This window comes from Megalopta genalis, chromosome 1 (assembly GCF_051020955.1).
Source record: "Megalopta genalis isolate 19385.01 chromosome 1, iyMegGena1_principal, whole genome shotgun sequence".
Lineage (NCBI taxonomy): Eukaryota > Metazoa > Arthropoda > Insecta > Hymenoptera > Halictidae > Megalopta > Megalopta genalis.
This window is the reverse complement of record NC_135013.1, coordinates 24,435,750-24,462,249: the sequence shown is the minus strand read 5'-3', so window position 1 is coordinate 24,462,249 and position 26,500 is coordinate 24,435,750. Positions and strand designations below refer to the sequence as shown.

At 37.5% G+C, this 26,500-nt stretch overlaps 1 protein-coding gene across 1 annotated transcript in view; it reads left to right on the top strand.

The window, feature by feature from the left end:
* LOC117227620 (uncharacterized) overlaps positions 1-26,500 on the top strand; it is a 159,209-nt gene that overhangs the window by 15,371 nt on the left and 117,338 nt on the right. The window lies entirely within an intron of this gene.

Below are 26,500 nucleotides of genomic sequence, written 5' to 3'. Positions count from 1 at the left end.
TTTGAACTATTCCCGATGGGAGATCTTAACCGTTCGAAACTTTTGCAAGTTCCCGGAGAACTTTAATGCGGGCGTTATGCAATCGGCTTTCGATACTTTCTCGTTTCCGAAGGTGAAACACCCTTTTAAGATTAACGCAGGTTTTCCTGTTCGCTTTTATCGCGGTATCGTGTCAGACTCGTTACGAAGATTTTGAACACGATCTACTCTAAATATACAGGGTGTTTCGTAATTCGTGGTAGAAATTGGGTCAGTTGGATTCCATGGCTGGAAATAAGACGAAAACCAAGGATAATAAGATTGCGCGGAGGTTTTGTTTTCGACAAAATTGGATTCAGATATCGGTCGAGTATACGTAGACTACACAGGGTGTCCCAAAATTATGGTACTTTCAGGAAATGAAGGGTTCCTGAGGTCGTTTGCAGTAACTTTTTCCTTAGCGAAAACGCAATCCGCCGTTTTGTTTACGAGTTATTAACGAAAAACAGTGACCAATGAGAGGCGAAATCAAGTTACCTTAATTTTGGAACATTCTGTGTAACTATATAACTAGATTTCGAAATAAAAATTGTCAAATCTGTCTGCGAGAATCATAAGTTAGATGCAAATGTGTCCCTTCTTTTAATACTCGTGATAAGTTGAAAATAATTGTATACTTAATAATAGACTTTATACTTAATATTTAGACTTATTAATAATTTTATATTTGATCAATTCACTATTGTCAAGGTTATTTTGACCAATTTTAAAAATTCATTTATATATAATCAATATTATTGTATATAATAATATTATATTATATTATATATATAATAATATTATATTATATTATATATATAATAATATTATATTATATTATATATATAATAATATTATTATAATCAATATTATTAATTTCATTATATATAATCAACATATTCGAGCAAATGGAACTTGACTAGGATCTTTCGGATGCGAAAGAGTTCTAACGTCATCCGCTGCGATAAATTTTATCTTTCCAATTTCGGTTTACTTAATTGAATTGCTTCGACTTCGCGGGAATTTTAATTGTCGACGCTGATTGAATCTGTGAAATAAAATCCCATCATAATTCTCGTCGAGCATCTCGGTTTCGCACAGGCGACAGACGGTGCATAGAGGACTTAGAGGGCCACCTCTGACGACCATAGTCGTCCTTGGCAGCGGCGGACACGCGGGTCCCATGATTTACACCCGACCTGGCCGAATAACGGGGGTCGTATCATGCTCAAATATCGGAAACGTTAGCAGCCCGGGTTAGATGCCAGGGTCGCGGATAACACAAAGCGGCGTGTGCTCGCAGGGGTCGCTTGTTGCTGGTAATCAGATGCGCGTGTGTTAGAACTCTCTAAATGCTGCGTCACGGTCCGCGAATAATATCCTGTGAACGTCCTGAGACTGCTGTGCACGCACACGTCGATGGGCGCACGCTGCAAAATGCTGGTCGAAATGCGGTCGGTTCGGGATTACAACTGGGTTAGGATACTACGCTGGGATCATTGTTACCGAGTCGAGCTAATGAATGTACCAGCGGCGTTGGTGAAAACAGGATTCGCTCGATTTTTCTATTGTATTTATTATTATTTTATTTGTTCGCTTGATCCTTGTCTTTCGGATTTGGATGACTTCCGACTTATGCAATTTCGTTACTGAAATAACTGTACTCGAAAAATAACAACAAAAACAAAATATATCCGAATAACGTTTCAGATAAATTCTGCAAATAAAATTTTATTTTACTAGTATATCGAATAACATTGTGTTTCATTAATATATCGAATATATTTTTCGAATAAAATGTTATTCGACAAATATTATGAATAATATTTTATTCGAGAAGTATTTCGGACAGAATTTTATTCGTAATATATCGAATATATTGTTCGAATATTATTCGACTAATATTAGAATAAAATTTTATTCGGGAAATATTTCGGACAGAATTTTATTCGTAATATGTCGAATATATTGTTCGAATATTATTCGACTAATATTAGAATAAAATTTTATTCGAGAAATATTTCGGACAGAATTTTATTCGCGTAATATGTCGAATATATTGTTCGAATAAAAGGAATACTATGAATGAAACTTTATTCGAGAAATATTTCGGACGGAATTTTATTCGTAATATATCGAATATATTCTTCGAATAAAAGGAATACTATGAATGAGACTTTATTCGAGAAATATTTCGGACAGAATTTTATTCGTAATATATCGAATATATTGTCCGAATAAAATGAATATTATGAATAAAACTTTATTCGAGAAATATTTCGGACAGAATTTTATTCGTACAATATTTCGAATAAATTTTTCGAATAAAATCTTGTTCGTTATCCAGATCAAATATGCTCGACTCTGCTTCGAAAGCATTGAAACGCTCCATAAAACAAGTCTGCACTTCGACTTAGCATCGGCGTTCGCCGATCTTTTTCTTAAAAACTGACGAGTCTTCCACGGAAGACGAATCGGCGAACATTTCTCAGCGGGTCGCGCGATAAATCTATCGTCTTGCTAATCACGATAAAAGGCTAATCACATTCTTCGGTCATCGTCGCGCGGTCCGCCCCGCGAGTTTCGAGGTGGGCCAGGATTTTTAGGTCCCGCGGTCGAGGGTGGTGGCCGGCAGATTTATGGACAGGTTGGTCGACCGCGCTGGTGCATCGCGTTCAAATATCGGAAACCGGTTCATTGCACGCAGTCGGATGTGCCCGTTGACGTCTCGGGGCCGCCGCCGTCGTCCCGCACCCCCCGCGTTCGACATTATTTACGGTATAATTATTTAGGAAGAACGCGAGCGGTCGCGCGGCCGATTTCCCACGGACAAACGTGACCGCGGCGATGCTGCTGATATATGACCGCCGGTCATTACGCGGCCGGCTAATTCGACGCATCGTGGTCCAATGAAAAAATACGAGGGTCATGAAATTTGCTCGGCTCTAACTCCAGGTACAGTAATTTCTTTCAGAAATATGTTCGGAGGTCGGAATGGAAACCGGCAGATCTGAGAATACTAAGTCGCGGCATTGACGTAGCGATATAATTATATAGGCGTAGGATTAGCACAAAGACATTCACAGTATTTCCGGGAGAAGTTACTCTACTTATATCTCTGTACGGGAGAATTATGTAATGGGACACTTTCGTTTAGGACAAGATGAAAAGAAAGTTAAATGATCACTCTAATTCTAGTTCGAAACGTTCGAAAGATCGGGTTTTTTATTATAAGAATGCATAAGGTCAATGAGTCTCACCTACGTTTACTTGTTTTATTTTTCATTTTGTTTTTCTTCAAAAGTGCATTTCGTCTCATTCGTCAATTGGTTCTATTGAATGAGAGAAACATATTCATGAATGGGACAGTGTAACAAAATAAAGTAATCTTGGTATTAATCGCATAAGTTGTATTATATAATGATCTTAAATTACATGAATCTTTCTTTGCATCCTTAGCTCTAATGTCACATTTCAGTATTTTATCAGAAGAAATAATCCTTTCAATAGAAAGAAACTGAAAAGAAATTAACAAAAATGTCTGAGTAAAAATATCTTAAAAATTATCTTAACAAATGTTCTAAAAATTAACAGCATAATAAGTAAAAAAAGTTTAGAATCCTAGTAAAAAAGCACCCTTAGTTAATGTTACATTTCAGTATTTTATCAGAAGAAATAATTCTTTCAATAGAGAGAAACTGAAAAGAAATTAACAAAAATGTCTGAGTAATAATATCTTGAAAATTATCTTAACAAATATTCTAAAAATTAACGGCATAATAAGTAAAAAAAGTTTAGCATCCTAGTAAAAAAAGCACCCTTAGTTAATATTACATTTCAGTATTTTATCACAAGAAATAATTCTTTCAATAGAAAGAAACTGAAAAGAAATTAACAAAAATGTCTGAGTAAAAATATCTTGAAAATTATCTTAACAAATATTCTAAAAATTAACGGCATAATAAGCAAAAAAAGTTTAGGCGTTAACTATGAAATATAAAACTTCACTATGAAGGAACAACGTTGTTTTTCATATTTGCACTTTGTCACTGCACTTCGTCGCATAGACATGGCGGCGCCAGTCTTAAGAATGAATCGTTGCGATCGTGTACGTTGTGATCGAGAGGCGAGGACAGGCAGTTTGTCCGACGAGAACTAATGATAATCGATCGATCGGCGATTTGAAGCGTGCATTAGTTCTTGCGGAATATCGATTGATTAATAAGAAACAGCGCGGCGAACAATAACAGCGTTCGAGCGAACCGGTAGCTCGTTGTTTCCTTCGGTCGGCCGCGCAAAGAACGGCCGGGTTTTCATCGGTAGCTCGCAGCCCGCTGCAAAACAGAGTTCAATTACGAATCTGCGTCACGGGGGCTCCGATATATCGTCGCTTCGGATCTTAATTGCCTTTTCAATCCCGGAATGTTCATTCGACTGACGAAATTTCAATTAAAATCATCGGCTGTGTCCCGCCGACCCCCCCTCGCCGATTACCCGGAACCGTTCTACCCATTGAAATATCCCGAACAATGCCGATTCAACCGGCCGGATATGCTTCCGATTTCACCCTCCGCGTTTCGTTCGGATCCTTTTCAACGGATCCTTTATCGACCATGTTAGCTGCTGAAGCAAGCCGCGCGGAGGTTAAATTATTTAACTATCGAGTCGATCGTGTACCCGATTTTAGTGCCAATATGTATCAATTCCGGAGCTTCGTGCTGCGGTGTCGAACCGGCTGTCGAAATAATGTCGTTAAAATTATGGGGAAATTCGTTCGATATTGTTCCGATGGCGACGCGGGTTACGAGGTGCACGCGGTGACACCGAGACGAGAGACAAACACCGCGAACACGAGCTACTTTGTCGTTGAAAATTGCATCTTTTCTGCGGAACGTTCCCTGCATTTTGTCGGAAACCGATACAAGTCGTGTTCGTCCTGGAATTTATTGAAACATTCATTTCGTTTTCTGTGGTCGGCCTTCTTTATTATTTACATTGTTCGTTTCAATACGCTCGCTTGAATTTTAATTCGAAGTCGCCATCTTCGACAAGCCGTAACTTTAATTTTTACATAAATCTTTATTCGAATCGATTTATTTTTAATCGAATGAATTCTTGTTCGAATAAAGTCTTGTTCTGAAGGAATTTTCGTTCAAATAAAATCTGATTCCAGTGAATACTTATTTGAACGAATTCGTATTCGAATGAATATTCGAATAAAATGTTATTGGAATGAATTTTTGATTCAATGAATTCTCGTTTGAATAAATTCTTGTTGGAATGAATTCTTATTCGAATAAAATTTCCTTCGAATAAATTCTTATTCGAATAAAATTTCTTTCGAATGAATTCTTATTCGAATAAAATTTCTGTCGAATGGATTCTTATTCCAATAAAATTTTATTCAAATGAATTGTTATTCGAATTAACTATTATACGAATAAAATCTTCTTCAAATGAATTTCTATTCTCATAAATTTGTATCCAGACAAATCTTTATTCGACAGCGTCGAATAAAATTTTGATTCATTAAGTCTTCATATCTCTCTTTCGTCATCCGAATAAAACTTAGCCTAACTCAATGGTTCATAGAGTAAAGATTGAGAAAATTCAGGCGACAATCCTGGAGAACCAGAACCGTCCCGAAAATCTTCTGGAACCTCGAATATCACAGGATCGACGATTGAGAACAGTCAAACATCTCGCTTCAGATGGCATAAATATCGCATGTATAATTTCCTCGCGTCGAATACAGATTCGTGGAATCAGGGATTAGCCGATGAACTGTAATTTCAGGTGGTAATCTGCTCGGTAAACTAGTATCTTCCGGCGACGACGACGACGTTCGATTTCTGTCCTCGGGTTCCGCCTCGAACGATGTTCGATACGATCCAAACTTGATTTGGAGGTGCTCGAGGTGCTCAGGGTGCTCGGGGTGGTCTGGGCACTCGGGCTGCTTGGGGTGGTTTGGGTACTCGGGCTGCTCAGGGTGCTCGGGGTGCTCGGGGTGCTCGGGCCACCAAACAAGCCAGTCGTTGTTAACCTCGTTAACGAATCGTCGGCTCGCGCGATTATTAAATGGGTCGCGCGCGCGTAAAACGCGACCCGTGCGTGCTCGGCCCGCTTGCGTGCGGAATACTCGTGGGAAGGCAAATTGCGAGAAGCTCCTTGCCGCGATTACGAACGTTAATAGCCCTCGTTTCGCGCGATATTGCGCGTAAAACCGTCGATCGATCGACCAACGATTCCGTTTAGTGGCTCTTCCGTCGTCCAGATTTTTATAACCGAGCTAAGAATTTCCTTTACGAACTGGTCGGTCCGCGGTCCACCCGTCGCGATACTCACAATCGTAATATTAATTTGATTTTATTTGTTTGTTGTTTAAATGGATGGTCCCTTTGTTACATAAAGTGGAATAATAGCGAGTAAACAAGTATGACTGTGGAATAATAATAATGACAGTAATAATGATGGTAATAACAGTAGTTTCTCGTATTGTACAATGAATAAATTCTTCGAATAATATTATTATCCGAATAGTGGTTCAAATAAATTCTTCAAATAAAATTTGATTCGACTAATATGTCGAATAATATTCGGATAATATTTCGAATAACATGTCGAATAATATTCGAATAGTATTTCGAATAATATATCGAATAATATTTGAATAGTATTTCGAATAATATGTCGAATAATATTTGAATAGTATTTCGAATAATATTCGAATAATATTTCGAATAACATGTCGAATAATATTCGAATAACATTTCGAATAACATGTCGAATAATATTCGAATAATATTTCGAATAACATGTCGAATAATATTCGAATAATATTTCGAATAATATTTCGAATAATATTCGAATAATATTTCGAATAATATTCGAATAATATTTGAATAACATTTCGAATAACATGTCGAATAATATTCGAATAATATTTCGAATAACATGTCGAATAATATTCGAATAATATTTCGAATAATATTTCGAATAATATTCGAATAATGTTTCGAATAATATTCGAATAATATTCGAATAGTATTTCGAATAATATTTGAATAGTATTTCGAATAATATGTCGAATAATATTTGAATAATATTTCGAATAATATTCGAATAATATTCGAATAGTATTTCGAATAATATTTGAATAGTATTTCGAATAATATGTCGAATAATATCTGAATAATATTTCTAATAATATTCGAATAATATTTCGAATAACATGTCGAATAATATTCGAATAACATTTCGAATAACATGTCGAATAATATTCAAATAATATTTCGAATAACATGTCGAATAATATTCGAATAATATTTCGAATAATATTCGAATAATATTTGAATAATATTTTGAATAACATTCGAATAATATTTCGAACAATATTCCAATAATATTTCGGATAAATTCTGCGCCCAAAATTCGGCTCTGTCATTTGCCATTCGAATAAAACATGCCCAACTCTGTTCCACAGAAACAGTCACTAAAATTCGCGCCATCCGAAGTGAAATTCGAACGGCGCGAACTTTATTTAGGGCCCCCGGTTTGCACCGTGGAATTCCAGGATCGGCGATATGGTGGTCGACGTTTACACGGTCCAGAGCGACGACAAATGTCCCGGTCCCGTGTCGGCGACAGGGAACGGGACGTTTCCAGCGTCGATTCGTCAAACGAAAAACCGCGAGCGCGACGCCGTTTAATATTCCTCCGTCCTCGCGTCCCCGAATCAAGTTTCGCGCGGTGGCAGCCGCGTGCTTCGAATTGCACGATGCATCGAAACCAGTCCGGCTTTTCACGCCCGGTTGATTTCCAACGGGAAAGTGTTGGACGGGTTGTCGAGCGACCGCCGCGTCGGCTCCGAATTGCTCGCCGCCGACGCGCGGCCTAAATCGCTTAGGAGATTCGGTTTTATTCGCCTTGGACAGACAGTAAACAGCCGTGACGCAACCGCCGTGACTACATTCCGGTTTTATCGGGACCTTTCGAGATAATCGCTGACATAACTAAGTGGGGTACGCTCGAAAGCGGAATCATCCCGCGACGCGGGGATTTACAGTTTCAACGGCGCCGGTTTCATCGAAAACGATTCGCTTTGATGATCGTTTCCATGAATTCTTGTCGATAAAAAATGGGGTGGCTCGCGAAAGTATCCGAACAACTTTCGAAACGGAATAACTATTGCAACATTTATTTACTGTTATTATTTATTAATTAAACGGGAGAAATACGCTTTAGATTGCAGAATATATTTGCATAAGTAATAACTTTTTTAAAATTGGTCGAAATTGTTTGAACTTTTTTGAGATGTTAGTCCGACTAGTTTGCTGGAGAATAAGTAAAAATATTTTTTTTAAGTTGCAATTGATAGGGATGATAAAAATATTGAAAAAAGAATGTTTTCTCAACTCTTTTATCTGAAGCTGTAATGAAAATGTTTAAAAAATGCGAAATTCGATAGTGTCGTTTACTAATTTTATCTGCAAGCGAACGACTTTGTTCAAATTTTTTAATTATTCCGTTGATTTGCATTTTCTATGGACTGTTTTCTTTTTCATATTCTGTACGAAATTTTCTTCCTTCTGCATAACTTTCACCAAATCTGTGTAATCATTTTTGATAATAAAAATGTTGAAACGATTGTTTCTACTTGTCAAGTGCCAAATAACATATGACAATCTAATACAAAAACATTTAAATGGCGCGAAATTTAAAAGTGGCACTAAAAAACGGATACCCTTTATTTTCAATTTTCCCGTCACTAATTTACACAAAGCAATTACTCTCGTCCGATTTATTCGGGAAAAATTAGTCCGAGGAGGCCGGAACCTTCGCTCGAAGCTGGCTCTCGAACCTCCTCGAGATCGATGGCGGCGAAACCTATAGAAATTCAAGTGTCGGCGAGGCGACGCTGTCGAAAATAAAGACCAACCTGTCGCGCGCACCTAAGTCGTGATACGGGGGGCTTCGGGAAAACCGCTGGATCGCGGCCAATTTTCGGTAAATTCCTCGGCCGATTCCTTTTGTCCCGCGGGACCCGGCAAGTCGCACTTCGCGCGAACCGTTTCGCATTAATTTCCGGCGCTTATTAGCCGGCTGACATCGGCGGAATAATTTACAGCTCGGAACCGATTCCCTTCGTTTCGCTCCCGATATATACACATCCCACCTGTTCTTTACAGTTCACTATGCAGCGGGAAGCACCCAAAACCGGTGAAAAGTCCCGTTTTGTAAATGTCCTCAAAATTAAAGAAGAAAGTATAACGACAGTTAACTGAACGTTTGGCTCTCCAGTGTGGTATGATTTTCGTTCATTGATTTTCATTCATTTTTATTAATTATAAACACGGCTACACGACGCTATAGATGACCAGCTAAAATTTACTGAAATGTAAAATTGTTATTTACAATGCTGCTATTTTACCAGGCATATTATATATGTATATATATATATATATAATATAATAATATAAATAATATATATATTATTATAATAATATAAATATAAATATTATTATTATATATATTTGAAGTCTGAAGAATTTCAATTTGATATTATACATTTTTGTTGATGTCATTCAATATTTTTATTTTTATTCTCGATTTTTAATAAAAACTCTGTGGAATTCAGTATTCATCAGTATTTTAACCGACGCCATTGGTGCCATTGTGAAAAAATTGAGCACAAATGCGTGATTTCAAGCAGAAAATACTTTTTACCGTTTTTGGGTATTTTCTGCTTCATAGTGCGACTGCCAACTTGTAGACCGTAGGCACTCGTGTTCGAACAATGAAACGCCGTCTCCGGCAAAAGTCTACGTGCGCGAAACACCAAGATCTCCGAGACACCGGGGAGCCAACGAGTTTAACATATTCATTATAAACCGCCCCCACCCCAACCCCCTGCACTCACGCTAATGCCACGGTATCTCTGGCTCGGCTAAAAGCAGACTAGGAGAAACTCCACTGAATTTTCGGGGCGACGCACGATGGGGTATTTGGCCTCGAAAGCTGGTCAAAATTATTTTATACGGTTTTGCGCGAACAAAAGCGTTTGGTTTATGAACTATTGTTTACCACAATTTCGCCAAAAAGGGCACAGGATAACGAATTTACAAATAAATTTATAAATGTTCGTTTACATTATTTTACTTAAATGTAAGCTTTCTTTCACGATTATGGATTTAAATAGTTAGAACTCGTCTATTTCCGAGTTGTCTGCCGTGCCTCGATTTATCCCATGTTCATCTAAATTTAATCGCGCTTAATTACTGTGATCTATAATATTTCTAATTTATAATAATAGATTTATTAAAGGTTAAATACAATAGTTATACAAACGAAAATAATTGATTTTATACATATTTAATAATAACAGTACATATTAGTACAAACAAAAATAATTATATATACAAAAATAATTTAGTTAATTTTTAGATAAATTTGGCGAGGTTCGGTTAGAGTGAAAATTTGATTTATAGTTGAAATTTGTTATGTAGTTTATTATTTATTTTAGTATAGTTTCTAATTTAACTTCTAAGATGTTTAAAAAACATTTAGAAATTTTCATAGGCACGAATTGGCTGCTGATTATTTTTGTATCGGAATATCTTACACAAGACTTTAAATCGTCTTTCAATAATTATGAAATTAAAAATGTGATACGGCTTATTTTATCGGCAGTTTGGTGTTTAAAAAGAGATCGATAAATTCCCTGAAAAACAATCCAAAGGATTTAACAAAATAATCCATGGAGTTTAGTTACTCATTTATTTATTTCTTGTTTATCACCGTTGAATAGAATTAAACGTTTCCGTTTACGTTGTTGCCGAGTATCTACTCGAGCTCCTCTCTCAGCTGCGCTCTTATCTCTATCCGCCGCTTTTTCGTGCTAGCCTGTTTCGCTTGTTTACGCTTCCTCGGGAAACCTTCATAAATTTTCGATTAAAATACGCATTTTTTTCTAAAGACCGCCCGCGAATTTTCTGCTCCGTTTAATGAAAACACCGTGCTATACCCCAATCTTCTCTGCGCGTTGAAGCGAGACTCTGTTGTAAGAGTGTTAGGCAAATTTCTTGCGTCGAGGGTTGTTCAATAAATTCTTATTTTCTGCGAGAAGTAGAAATCCTATGTTCATTGTGCATGCACATCCACGGTACTCACTTCAAAAATTCATACGTTCGAGTGAGTTGGATTTTATTCGGATTTCTAAGACGCGCTCGTTAAAACAACAAACGCTATAATAAATTCTATAGTTTCGATTTGCTTCGCGGTCAACGTGTGTCAACCCTTCGCACTCGAAGCTGCTTCAAAATCGAGATTTTTAATAATCGAGACACTCTACGATTATTTTCATTTTATACGCATGACATTTTAATCTCTTTTGCTCGTAGAATACGTAAATTTTTGATTTACTAGATAATTCTTCTAGTAACAATTCTTTCGAAGCAAAAGTTCTTTCGAAAAATGGTCCAACAATTTTTGGTGGCGCCTCAGGGCGGCCATTCGAGCGCAGAGGGTTAAATATCGCTAATAGAATAGCATCATTAGACCGCGAATTATTGTGCAAAATAAAAACTGTCTGCATCAATTGCAATACATGGGTGCCAATTGCAACATTTGTCCTTTCTTAAATAATTTGAATAAATCGCAATTAATGGATCGACGTTCTCGGCTGCTTTTAATCTTATTATGCAATTTATAATTTATAATTTTATGCATTTATGAGACAAGAACGATGAATCGAAAAATAGCAAAAACGTTTAAACAATTTGAAAATATTATTGTACTAGTGCCAACTTAGTGACATGATTAAGAAAATAAATGAACGTCTACGCTGATCCAGCATCTTCTAACTAATAAAGACAATTTTCATTTTGCACAAAGATCCGCAGTCTATTAATAATCATACTGTCTCGAGTCAGTAAAATAGAATCATGATCTTACGTTTTACAATCTGTTCGATGCTTTTTCTATTTAATATAATAATATTTATATATATATATATATATATATAAATATAATTTTACTAATATATATATATTAGTAAAATGGCACAATTCGTTTGTGGAAGCAGCAATCAAATTTGCGACCTTAAATAGAAAAAGTATTATTATATTATATATATTTATACTATAATTAGTTTAATTATTTACTTATAATAATATTTATATATTTATTATATTATATATTATTATATTATTATATTATATATATATATATATATATATACAGGGTGTCCCACAATTATTTTAACAGCCGAAAATGAGGGGTAGCTGAGGTCATTTGAAGTAACTTTTTCCTTTGCGAAAATGCAATCCGCGGCTTTGTTTACGAGTTATTAACGAAAAACACTGGCCAATGAGAGGTGACGGTGCGAGAGAGAGAGTCCGCGAGAGAGTACGCAGCACGAGGCTTTGACAGATGGTCGGGACGGACTCGAGCCACGTTCGAAGTATTGAACAAATCACGAAGCGAGAACTTTCCGGATTTTTTTTTTACTACGTAACAGTGATATTTTGAAGAAAAACGCTGTTCACCTTTACTTTAGAATGTCTGAAGAATATTTACTAATTTTTCGGACCCGAAATAATAAGTAATTTAACCGTAACGGCCGTTTTAATTTTCTAGTGTGCATGACACCTCGTGTGTAACATGTGAAATTTTTAAGCAAGGTGTACAGTGAAGGTTAACAAAGTACATAAATGATATTTTATGTAAATGATATTTTAATTTAAATAATTCCGTGTCCGAACACAGTTCGACGAATGATTCGCAAAGCTAATTTAATAAATAATAATCGTGTTAAAGGACGTAAGGGATATGTTTGTTAGAGAAATATGAAGAATATTATCAACAAGAAACTCACCCATTTAGTTGTAAAATCCACTTCATGCACGGAAATGTGTGCAGGAGGATAGTGCATTGACCTCGTACAATGTATGATGAACTGCACAGCTGATCTGTATCCGACGGCGACGAACAGAAGGATATCTCCAGGCAGGCAATTTCAACGTTTACTTTCACTGCATTATCACTAAACACTGATCACTTATCAATAATATTTATGGACCAACTTTCCTGGGTTAATATGTAAGGCCCTGAAAAGAGCCGATTGTTTTATGCGACGCGTTCGAAGTTCATATCGTTAAGAAAACATACCGCGTTGACGGGATGAACTGCGGAAGACTAGCACGATGGCTGACAATGTTCGCGTTCGATGGGAAACAGTTGAAATTCGCTCGTAGGAGAACGAAACACAGTCGGCCATCGTGCCAGTCTTCTGCAGTTCATCTCGACAACGCGGTACATACGTGTCGTTAACAGTGAGAACTTCGAACGCGTCGCATAAAAAAATCGGCTCTTTTCAGAGCTATACATATTAACCCAGGAAAGTTGGTCCATAAATATTATTGATAAGTGATCAGTGTTTAGTAATAATGCAGTGAAAGTAAACGTTGAAATTGCCTGCCCGGAGACATCCTTCTGTTCGTCGCCGTCGGATACATGAAGTGGATTTTACAACTAAATGGGTGAGTTTCTTATTGATAATATTCTTCATATTTCTCTAACAAACATATCCCTTACGTCCTTTAACACGATTATTATTTATTAAATTAGCTTTGCGAATCATTCGTTGAACTATGTTCGGACACGGAATTATTTAAATAAAATACCATTAACGTAAAATATCATTTACGTACTTTGTTAATCTTCACTGTACACCTTGCTTAAAAATTTCATATGTTACACACGAGGTGTCATGCACACTAGAAAATTAAAACGGCCGTCACGGTTAAATTACTTATTATTTCGGGTCCGAAAAATTAGTAAATATTCTTCAGACATTCTAAAGTAAAGGTGAACAGCGTTTTTCTTCAAAATATCACTGTCACGTAGTAAAAAAAAAATCCGGAAAGTTCTCGCTTCGTGATTTGTTCAATACTTCGAACGTGGCTCGAGTCCGTCCCGACCATCTGTCAAAGCCTCGTGCTGCGTACTCTCTCGCGGACTCTCTCTCTCGCACCGTCACCTCTCATTGGCCAGTGTTTTTCGTTAATAACTCGTAAACAAAGCCGCGGATTGCATTTTCGCAAAGGAAAAAGTTACTTCAAATGACCTCAGCTACCCCTCATTTTCGGCTGTTAAAATAATTGTGGGACACCCTGTATATATATATATAAAAATATTATTATATTAAATAGAAAAAGTATCGAACAGATTGTAAAACGTATTATATAATATAATAATACTTTTTCTATTTAAGGTCGCAAATTTGATTGCTGCTTCCACAGACGAATTGTGCCATTTTACTAAAAAATAATTCTTCTGATTATTCAACGATTATTCGATGAACACAAAAGCTAGAGAGCGAGCTATACCGAGGTTCTGAGAACTCCCACGCCGAATCGGCACACAGAGAGATTCGAAACGCGCGATTACCGTTCCCGATGGCCATCCAGATGCGTATCAGGACTCGGTAACACGAGATCGTCCTTAACGGAATGTCAGAGGATTACGTCGCGCGGAATGGAAGGTGTTCGGGGCGCCGGAGAGCAATGAAGCGTAACGCTCATTATGCGTGGCCCGTCGTCGCTTCTGCACGCGAGTTAAGGGTTGAAACGTATCTCGCGTATTTAGCGTGCACCGTCGTCCCCAGAAATATGTTAATGGCGCCCGGAGCTTCTACAATACCTCGCGTCTTCAATTTCCCGTCCCACAACCATCTCTCGTTCCCTCCCACACCTATGTTTTAAACGGCTTTTTTCCCCCTTGTTGCCCGCTCAACGATGATTAGACTGCGAGGTTTTACGCTTTTCCCGCTAATTAAAACTATCCGCCGACTTGCACGGCCCATTAAGGATTCTGTTCCGCTGCGGACTGCGATGTTTTACGCAATTTCGGTGGAAATTTCAAGAAGTATCGCGTAAACAATTTCGTGGAAATGCCTGTAAAATTGCAGAATGTTGTCGCACTGTTTCCGGTCATTTGAAAATAATGAAGCGAATTGTTTTTCTTTCGGTTAATGATCTATTTAATAGGTCGACGCTTTATCCACAGGGAGACTGTTAATAGAATTTTCAATTATTTTGCTAAAATGAGAGAAATCTGAACAATGTTCTTCTATATGAGAATCTCGAACGAAATTATTGGATAACGTTAGCGTGGACGACTTGTTGGTACATGATTGAAATAATTAGCTCCGCGGAATAATTTATTAAGATTTGCTTGCCATCGAAGCCACAAATTGAATTGTTTGTAACTGTAATTATTATTATAGTTGTATTTATGAACGGCTCAGAAGTTGACTCAGATCTTTTGCAAGTTAACTGCTAAAAAAATATCAGTTCCATTAATAGCACAAAGAGCCCAATTTTATTATAATTAAATAAAAAGTAATTGATATTAGTATTTAATTCTTTTATTTAATTTTCTTATTTTGTTCAGTCACTCTATGATCAATATAAGTGCTGCTACAAATTGTTTATGCTTATAATACAATATAACTGTTTAAGCAGAATATTTCGACAGTTTCAAATGAATAAATATTTATTATATATAATATAATATAATATAATATAATATAATATAATACAATACAATACAATACAATACAATATAATATAATATAATATAATATAATATAAAATAAATATTTATTTATTCATTTGGAACCGCCGAAATATTTTGCTTTAAATTGAAACTAAGTTCACTCGCCACGAAACGAGGATTTGCATTACATTGGGCATTCTCGCTCAGTAAACGCATAAAGTGCGTAAAACGCACAGTTCACCGACGATCGCTCCCATTCCCTGGATCGTCGATCGTCCGATATGGACACTCCCGGCTCGGCTGACGAATCGAGGAAACGATACGTCAAGATCGAGCAAGAAAAGGGCGAGTCACCGCGGATCCTTCGATATTCGTCTCACGAACCGGCGAGTTTCTTTCTATTTTCGGGGGGTGGGGAATGGGTGGCGAATTACGTAATTCGCGAACCGCAGCCGCCTCGATTTACCGACATGGTATTGGTAATAGGGGAAGCCATGCATCAACGTATCGTCGTTGTGTCTGAGCGCACGTCGCACGAAGGAAATCGACTTGCACGCCTGTCTTACCAAATTGGCGCCGCGAGTTGCGTCAAGCACAGACAACCGCGACATACATCATGCTATTGCAGCCGGATATCTGGGTCTAACAGATGCAGAGAAGTCACCTTTGATTTGCTTCGGGAGACCCGTTCTTTTTATCTGCTCGCGTTTAGCCTACGATCTCTTCCTTTCTTTGCGATTTCTTGCTTCGGAGTGCTTCTGACACTCTATTTGCTGAAAAGACTCGCATTTCTTCAGACAAATAAATAAGAATTCTCTACTTCGATCGTAACAGACAGCAGTGAAATAAACAATTATTTTCGTGTTTATTTTATGAGCCGTGAATAATCTAAGAGTTCTTTTTTTAATTTATCATCCGCATTTATTATTTTGTGTTCTATCTGCTCATTTTTTATTATTATTATTTATTTACGGGATACTAGACTCTTTTAAATTGTACAAATTAAATACACATAATCTGGAACAACATGAAAATAAATGTCAAATGCAAAATAAATAAATAAATGCATAAAATGCGCAGTCTACTAATATAATATAATATAATTGATTTATAAAGTATAATTATAATCGAATAATATATAATAGCGTAATTAATAATATAGGGTATCCCAAAATTATGGTACTTTCGGGAAATGAGGGGTTCCTGAGATCATTTGAAGGAACTTTTTCCTCAGCGAAAATGCAATCCGCGGCTTTGTTTACGAGTTATTAACGAAAAACAGTGGCCAATGAGAGGCGAGATCGGCTGCCGCGAGACGGCCGGACCAATGAGCGGAACTGAGCTTCGTTTGCTCGTTAGCTCGGCCGAGCTCGTCTCTCATTGGCCAGTGTTTCTCGTTAATAACTCGTGAACGATGCCTCGGAGAAAATTTTTGTAAAGAAAAAAGTTACTTCGAATGACCTCAGGAACCTCTCATTTCCCGGAAATACCATAATTTTGGGACAACCTGTATAATATAATTTTTCAAAACGCAATTTTGGTTTCTCCGAAATAGGACAGAACTTTTGTAGCATATTTATAGTTGTCCAAACATTCACGAAGAAAGTTGTTACTCACTCACACGTGCTTTCTTTTCTTTTCTCTCTTTTCGTACTTACTCGCGATCGTTTTATTATATATAACAAGAAATTTTCTTCTTATTTCCTGCATCTCTTTATCTTTCACCCAAATTGCTTAACAATTCCATCGTTTCTCATATGATTTCCACGAGTCACGCGTATTTCGCTTTGACACCGGGTCGCCGCGGCATTAATAATTATAGTGACGAGGCACCGGGGCTCCCAACGAGACGTCGCGCAATTTTCATAGACATTCGAACTTCGCAACAATTCCATGCCCGCGAGCTCGTTAGCCGCATTCAAGAGGAGAACGTTATCCGGAGCAAGCAGAAGCGGCCGGAAAAGAAAGAGACTCGAAAGAAACGAGACGTCACGGTCTACCTCTCTTATCCGAAAGATAGAAGATTCATTTTTCGTGGTAGACAAGCCGCGATCAAAGCGACCGACCGTGGAAAAAAATAACAAGGAGTCTTGGGTCCTCGTCCCTCAGCGATCCAGCTCGAATCTACGTGAATCACCGTTTCGAGGATCCTCGATCCGACGTTATTTGCCGACGGAACTGGCATGATTACACACTCCAACCTCGCGACAGCCAGGCCTGGACGCATTTCATTGGAGAAATAAGACATCAAATAATTATTCGAAGTGATCGGATTATTTTTAATACTTTATTATTCTTATTTCACGGATAATCTAGAAAATTTACTTTCAGGATTTTATTTTGCTTTCAAATCAATTATTTACAAATAATTTTTTATTTGAATAATTTCTTATTCGTTTATTCAATTATTCGCTTCGATGAAATAACGAATAGCTTGACGTAAGAATTCATGAATCAATTAGAACTGAAATTGATAAGAATGAATAAGGATTTGTGAATTGATTGGAACTGAAATTGATAAGAATTGATAAGGATTCTTGAATTAATTGTAATTGAAATTGATAAGAATCGATAAGGATTCTTGAATTAATTGGAACTGAAATTGATAAGAATTGATAAGGATTCTTGAATTAATAGGAACTGAAATTGATAAGGATTCTTGAATTAATTGGAACTGAAATCGATAAGAATTTATAACAATTCTTGAATTAATTGGAACTGAAATTAATAAGAATTAATAAGGATTCTTAAATCAATTGTTTGAAATTAAAGTTATCAAATTAAATCAATGAAACTTAATTTAACTTAATTTAATTATACATAGATAAACTCTAATTAATATACTTGAAATAGTATTTTTATAATTCAACTGCATTTGCTTTCAACATAGATACTTACATCGTTGGCCTAATGACATAATAGAATTAGAGAGTATTTAGGAAAATATTTGAACAAATATTTGAGAAAATAACTAAGTAAAGAACTATCTTACTTGAAATACAAACAACGAAATATCATGTGAAAAATTACTTCACCGCGCAAACAAACCAACGTACATTTATCTCAAATAACACGTAGCCAAATGAACTAATACATTATCTTAGCGATTGTTTTTCGAATAATTTAATTGAACGATGATCTCAAGCCCGTCGATCGTTAGTCAGTCGAGTTCTCCTCGTGGAAATCGATCCTCGGCTTTTTGCAGTTTCGTCACGGACTCGCGTCTCTATCCGAGAAATTCCGTTTATCTCGCAATTCTCGCGAAGACACCGCGTCTGGCCGCTCTACCGTCGTCCGTTAACTCGATAATATGCACAGCGGCGATAACGCTCGCGGATTCGAATCTGCTCGTTCTCTTTCGTTCTCTCGCCGGAACATCCGTCGACGGATGTCGATACAATAAGCAATAAAAAATGTTCGAACCAAGAAAGATTTACTCGGGATGATAGCGGCGGTTCTCGGCGTTCCCGTGGAAGCGGAAACGATGGAGCTGCCGGCGACTGACAGAAAACGCGCAGTGTCTTTGGACGACGACGTCGAACGTCGTAAAATTTAGTATGACGTCTTACGGGCGTCGCAGATGAAACGTCCGAAGTGATCCACTTAAAGTTGCTCCGTTTTTTCGTCGTTCGTAGTTTCTTTACGCGACGAAGCGCGCAGTGCCGACTTCGTCGGTAAAAATCACTGATCGCGTGTCATATCACGATGCGAGACATGCATTTCTTTCCAGAAAGATGCTTATTGGGACGGCAATTGTTGCGAGTAATAATGATATTCGTCATGAGTCAGATACCGAATAACATTAATTAAAGTTTGTTAAATTTTTATATTTCTATTATCGTTTCTTTAGGTTCATTATTGCTAGTTATATAAATTGTTTATTCATTATGTTAATTTTGAATTGAATTTCTTAATTTTTTAAAAATAAAACTCTTTAAGTTTTGTTAAATTTAATTTTTTTTTAAATAAATATCGACAAAATTAACGAATGTAATTCAAAACTAATATAACGAATAGATTATAATAGAAACAAAAGAATTAACAAACTTTAGTTAATGCCATAATTAACTTTTTATTTACGGAATAAAGTATTTAGTTCTTTTGTTTTGTTTATTTTTGATGCCTGAAAAGAATCGATATAATTGTGCCTGAAACGAAACCAGAGGCACAGCAATTGGTCACCCGATAGTAATCGGCTTTACCGCTCTAACGTTGACGCGTTTGTCCGGCCAAAGCACGATTCGTTTGCCGCTGGATTTTGCGCCCGGGTCCGGTCCGGGAACGTGGACGTCGGCGCGGCGTTGTTTAAAACAATCGAACGCGGTACCATTAAAAATGCACTGCATACTGTCGATTATCAAAGCGTATAAAACGTGACGGGCAGACGAGCTCGTGTAAACGAGCGATAAAACAGCCCGCGCAAGCGGAACGATGTGGCAGCGATAAAAAAGGCAAACGAAGCGCGAGTAATTTGACGCTGTTTTTAATTACTTGAGCCGGGAACGAGTTATTAAACTGCGGCGGAGGCAGCCAACTGGCTGACGGTGTATTATATACTTCGACCTCCGAGTGAACTTGAGGGTGATTAATCTCCGAAAACATTATCGGCTGAAAATAACCCCTTTCCCATTGTGCTTGTTAACCAGGATCGATCCGATCTTCCTCCGATCACCCGATAACCGTTCACTTGCAAAAACTCCGTTCCCTTTATTCGACGGATACTCGCGTGCTGCCGCCTCAAGCCTTTCGCTGCTGACACAGCGCATATATCTAAAGCGGCGAGCGCAAAATGTGTAGGGGAGACCGGGACAAAGTTAGCCCAGAAAAGTTCAGAGAAGGATGGAGAGCGTTTCCTTTGGTAAAAATAATACTGAAACAAATTTAAATTGCACTGGATTGGTCCGTAAGTCATTGCGTTATTTTTACACTCCGTAAATGTAGGACTAATTTGCTGTGTGAGAACAGAACCTTTAATTAACAATATATTTTCTATTTTGTTCCTTTTCGGAAGTAATAGAGCAAAATATGACGAGAAAGCTGTTTGGAGTTATCTACATTAAAATCAATGCGAAATACATTAAATTCTCCCGAATTTTCTTTCAGCTTGTAAACAAAAATGGACAATTTGGGAAGAAGAGACACGATTATTCGAGCCTCGCGACTCATTTTTATAGTTGCCGATTGTCAACTATTATAAAAACGAGACGCAAATTGTCTACTTTTGTTAAAACGTAGCTGAATGTTGAAAACTTTTGTTGAAAAATAGCTGAATGTCTTTTCTATTTCATTCGAAAACATCGCATTTGAAAATAAACTTGACGCATTAGGTTAACAAGAAAGTATTTTCGATCGTCGCACATAGTGAGCGTTGTAATTGTTGCTCTAAAATGCAACTCAGTTTTATTCTGCAACTGAAAATGAACGAAATTTTAAAGGAAAATGAAGAAAGTCGTAAAGGAAACTGAACAAAATGGAAAGGAAAAGGAATAAAATCGTAAAGTAAAATGAACAAACTATCAATCCAAGACTATAGTTCCATAACAACGTCAAAGTGCCTAACATTGTTATGTTCTTATCTTTGTAAAATATTCCGAACATTCTAAACATGCACGAAGACAAACTATTACGCGATGTTGATCACATTCACGTTGTAATTAGAATCGTCGAAATCCGACCGTTCGTTTAAATTATCGACAGCATGATCTTCAATTTCACGAGCCAAGCCATTCTAACGTTGTCTTTTGCAATCCTTTGCGAAGTTCTTTACCAACGAAAGCTCCGGCTCACGACACAAAGAGAAAGCAACATATTCCACGTGTGCTTTGTCCGCGCTGTTATTTCATAGTCTTACGTTACTTAATTATCACGGTTCTCGTGTAGACTTTTTGTCTGGTTGGTTTCTCTGGCCGCCATATGGCTAATTAATTAAGGGTATTGTAACCGGACGCATAACGAAGAAGCTCGGAGAAGAAAGAGAATATTTACGGAAATGTTTTATTTTTAAATAGTACTTCCAGAAAAAATTGGTAACAAAGGGAGAACTCGCTCCGCCCGCGAAAAGGGTTCACCAAATTAGCGATTCATGCTCGGAGCGATTTTAGCCGGCGTAATGTGCCCAACGACGCGTACCTAATTACGAGCAGGCAAAACACAGAGCAATTTATTAATCTAACTAGTAATGTTCGCGAATGTCGTCCGAGCGGAAACGTGTTGTGAACGCGGCGCTGTATCCCTCCGAGCTGTGATTCTCCGCGCAGAACATTGAATTATCTGTGGAAAATTCAACAAACTAGATCTTCGCCGGGAATTTCGTAAACTCTGTTTCTGTCGTGTTCAGCGGGAAATGCTAGTCGAATGTAATCGTTTGTAACGTAAGCCCGTTATATTTGACACTAAAGCTAGCATAAGTTCTTGAAACGCGCGTTCATTTCGCATATCTTAACGGAAAACAAATTATGATGTTTCAGAAAATAAAAGTCAATTTTATTCGGTTGCACTATCGCTACTGTAATTGAAGACACAATTAACATCATATTTATCGAAAAAGACGTATTATCTTTTTTTTTTATATTAAAAACTAAATTATATTATATATTATAATATTATATATTATATTATATTATATTATATTATATTATATTACATTATTATTATATTATATAATTATATTCGATAAATATAAAATTAATTATCCGCTATCCAACGAGAAGAATCGTCAAAATATGTTTCGAAAAATGTGTGGCTAAAGCTGGGAACTATTAGAACCATCGTAAATTGTATGCTCCGTCGTCCGAGGATTAAGAGACAGATGTACGTCGGTGATGTTGGCATACTGTAGAGTCGGTGACGACAGAAATAAACGAAGTGTCTGCGTCTATGGTGCGCGATGCTTCGGTATGCAGCTGTTCGGCGATGTTCGAATCGGTTTGAGCGACGATCCCGACGCATTCCGCCCACTCGGTTTAGCTATAAAGGCAAAGCCACTGCGGATTTGATGCGTTTACAACAAAAATGCGAAGGTGCAACGTAAACCAGCAAAATTGAAATCATTGAAGGATATTCTTATTATTGAAGTTATTACAGAAAAATAGAAATCCCTGAGCAACTCACGTTTCTCGTAACAGATTGCGGAGCATTTTCATTTTGCATAAAGATCCGCGGTCTAGTCGTCGGATAGCGAACAATTTTCGGCGGAATCGCGCCGGGATGAAATTGTTCCTGAAAATGCTCAAAAACCGCAGGAGATTGAACCATCCGCGCATTTCTCGCGAGTTTTCGTCTAAGATCACGTACAGACAGGGATCGCGCGATGGCCACGTTCGAAAACGGATATCGAACGTGTATCTCTGGTGTCGTCGGGATCCGTCACAAAGGCGGCCGGATCGCGGGACAAGCTGGCAGACGCGGCGGGTACACGCTCGACGGGCGAGCGAAGCGGAAGCGTGTACTCCTCCGGAGCGTCGCGTTCTCGGATGAAGGACGCCAAAGAAGTTGCCGGCTCGTTACAACGAGCGGTTCGTGCGCGGAATTCGCGACGAAGTTGTCGAATATCCGAGCAGAAGATTCGGGGTCCCCGTCGGCGACGTTCGAGCCTTTTCCACAGGTAAAAGCGAGCCTCGTCGCGGAACCGGACCGTCTTGCTTTTTCGAAAGTTTCGCGGAACTTCTCGTGGAAAGACCGGATCTTAACGTCGCCGAGCATGAATTTCGCCTAAGCAAGGGCGGAACACGTTGCCCGATGGGGTCGCGGTCATTGTTATGCATTGGACGAGACGTCAGCCAAATATGGATGAGCGTTCCGAACGAGATCCTGTCAAAGATTCGCGGAAGAAACGGCCAGCCGGCTCGGAAACTCGATTATCAGGCCAAGCGGAGCGGAAACTTCGGGAAACTGCTTGAATCTCGAACGAATCTGTGGTCAGCCGACTTCTTTTTATGAGATCCGACGGGAAAATTGAAGAGAGTTGTCCTTTCTTGATGGCTGTTTTTACGGGATTAGGGCTGGTACGAGTCTGTGTAAAATACTCGATAATGTTTGTGTGACATTTGTAGGAATTAGTGTTGCACGTTGCGATGCATTTGTAGGTTCGCTCCTTTTTGTTCCTCAAAACTGGTTATAGTTTTGCAATGGTCAAAGGAAGTTGAATAAATTGTGGTTTTTACGGAGAAACAAGTTTGGAAAATGATAGCGTTGAATATCAGAGGTGGACATTGTCGAATAAATTCGAAGAATCAAATTTTATTTGAAGAATTTATTCGCGGAATTTATTCGTGGAATTTATTCGAAATATCATTTGAATAAAATTTTATTCGTAGAATTTATACGAAGAATTTATTTGAAGAATTTATTCGAAGAATTTATACGAAGAATTTATTCGAATAAAATCGTATACGCGAAGAATTTATTCGAATAAAATCGTATACGAAGAATTTATTCCAATAAAATCGTATACGAAGAATTTATTTGACTAAAATAGTATACGAAGAATTTATTCGAAAGATTAGTCGAATAAAATTATATTCGAAACATTAGTCGAATGAAATTGTATTCGAAGAATTTATTCGAAATATTAGTCGAATAAAAAATTATATCTGAAACATTAGTCGAATGAAATTATATTCGAAGACACTATACGAAAGATTAGTCGAATAAAATTATATTTGAAACAATAGTCGAATGAAATTGTATTCGAAGAATTTATTCGAAAGATTAGTCGAATAAAATTGTATTCGAAACATTAGTCGAATAAAATTGTATTCGAAACATTAGTCGAATAAAATTGTATTCGAAACCTTAGTCAAATAAAATTGTATTCGAAGAATTTACACGAAATATTCGATATATTATTCGAATAAAATTGTATTCGAAACATTAGTCGAACCAAATTATATTCGAAGAATTCATTCGAAACATTACTCGAACAAAATTTCGCTTGAAAAAGGTGAAAATATTCGAACAAAATTTGATTCGCATAATGCAAGTCGCTGGAATCTGATAATTGAAGAGAACAACGGATCCTCCGGCAATAATACAGGCAGTGGACCGAAGTGCGCTCTGACGAACGGTCTACCATTTTGTAAATACCGCAATTACCGTGGGTCTATAATTTCAGCGGCTTCCAGTTAAAGAAGCCGTCGTTTAGAAGCTAATAAAAAGACGCGTTCCACCGGACGGTTTGGCGTCGAAATCTGGTTAAAAGCAGTAACGGCCATGATTCGAGGATTCCGTGATTAAAGGCGCGTCCTTCCGCCGCGAACCTAATTCGGGAGCCCAATCTCGTCCTCGGCCGGGTCGGCGCAGACGAGCCGCCGCGCCGGAGGGTTTCCTCGGAAGATTTACGCGGCGCGAACCCGAAGTCGATCGTGTCCAAACTACCGTGCTCCGACTTACGTAATTACCATCGATCGTTCTTCCGCAGAAGACCACTAATTCGAACTGTTACGACGTGGGCTCTCGCTTTCGCGTGTTCCTCCGCGATTTGCACGATAGCCCGTCGCTCCCCGATCACGATCACGATCACGATCACGCGCCGCGCCGCGCCGCGCCGTGCCGCACCGGCTCTCCGATAAATAATTCCACCGACCGAATTGAATTTCATCCGAGATTAATACCGTTCCACGTTTACGCTCTCCGGACGGCCCTCGCGATTACAGAAACGGGGGAAACAAGGTCGATCAACGGCGAACCTGTTTCCACTCTCTCTCGCGACGAGCTCGATCGCCGAGAAATATGCGATTCTCCTTTAACCCTCGCAAGCCGATGGCTGTGTCGATCTTGATCCGGAGCGTTTCAATCGTTCACTTGATTACTCAATTAAATGAAATGTACTTGCTGTTACATTAAGAACAACAGAAGGACTGTTTACGCTAATTTTTTAATTTACGATTATTCATATCGTAAAGATACATTTGTGAGTCATTTATTTAGTTTATATGTTACTTACGGCAAATGTTACAATAACACTTGTTAAAAATTAGAATAAATGTCTTATTCATATCATAAAGATACATTTGTGAGTCATTTATTTAGTTTATATGTTACTCACGGCAAATGTTACAATAATACTTGTTAAAAATTAGAATAAATGTCTTATTGCTACTTTCATAAGCTGATATAAAACAGCTGTTTTTTGTGCTCCGTAAATTCGGTCTGCAAGTCAAAAATATATTTCGAGAAATTGATTGATCTACAGTCTCGTACAAGTATGATAGTAAGTGCAGAAATGTTGAAGCTGATATACAGAAGTATAGTAATTTCTTTCTAATTCGCGCTTAAATTGCGGCTCGGTTTTTATAGTTGTTGACAATCGGTAACTATAAAAACGAGACCCGAATAATCGTGTCTTTTCCTTCCAAATTGTCCATTTTTGTGCGTAATCTGAGCGTGTGAATTAGGGAAAAATTACTGTAACTGTGAAGCTAATACATCCAATATGGAAATAACTATAAACCTTTTAAAATATAATAACTTTTTTAAAACTGGACCAAGTGACTTGAATTTTTTTTTAGATGATATATACTAGATATACTAGATGATGACATACAAAATGTTTTTTTTAAATTTTGCTATTATTTGGAATGACAAAAAAAAATAGAGAACTCTCGCTTTTTAACTTTTTTATCTGAGCCTATAACGAAAATTTGAAACATGTCTTTCGCACATCTATAGGTAACTTATGTGCATGTTGAAAATTTTATCAAAATCGGTTGACGTTGTCACAAGTTACAACAAATTAAAGGTGGCAAAAATCGCAGTTTTGTCACGATTTTGATCAAAAACTGTAAGAAGTCTGCAGTTTTTAAACACTCGGTTAACCAATTTCGATCAAATTTTCATACAAGTTACCGAGATCTACAAAAGACATTTTTTAAATTTTCGCTACAAGGTCAGATAAAAAAGATAAAAAACGAAAACGTTTTACTTT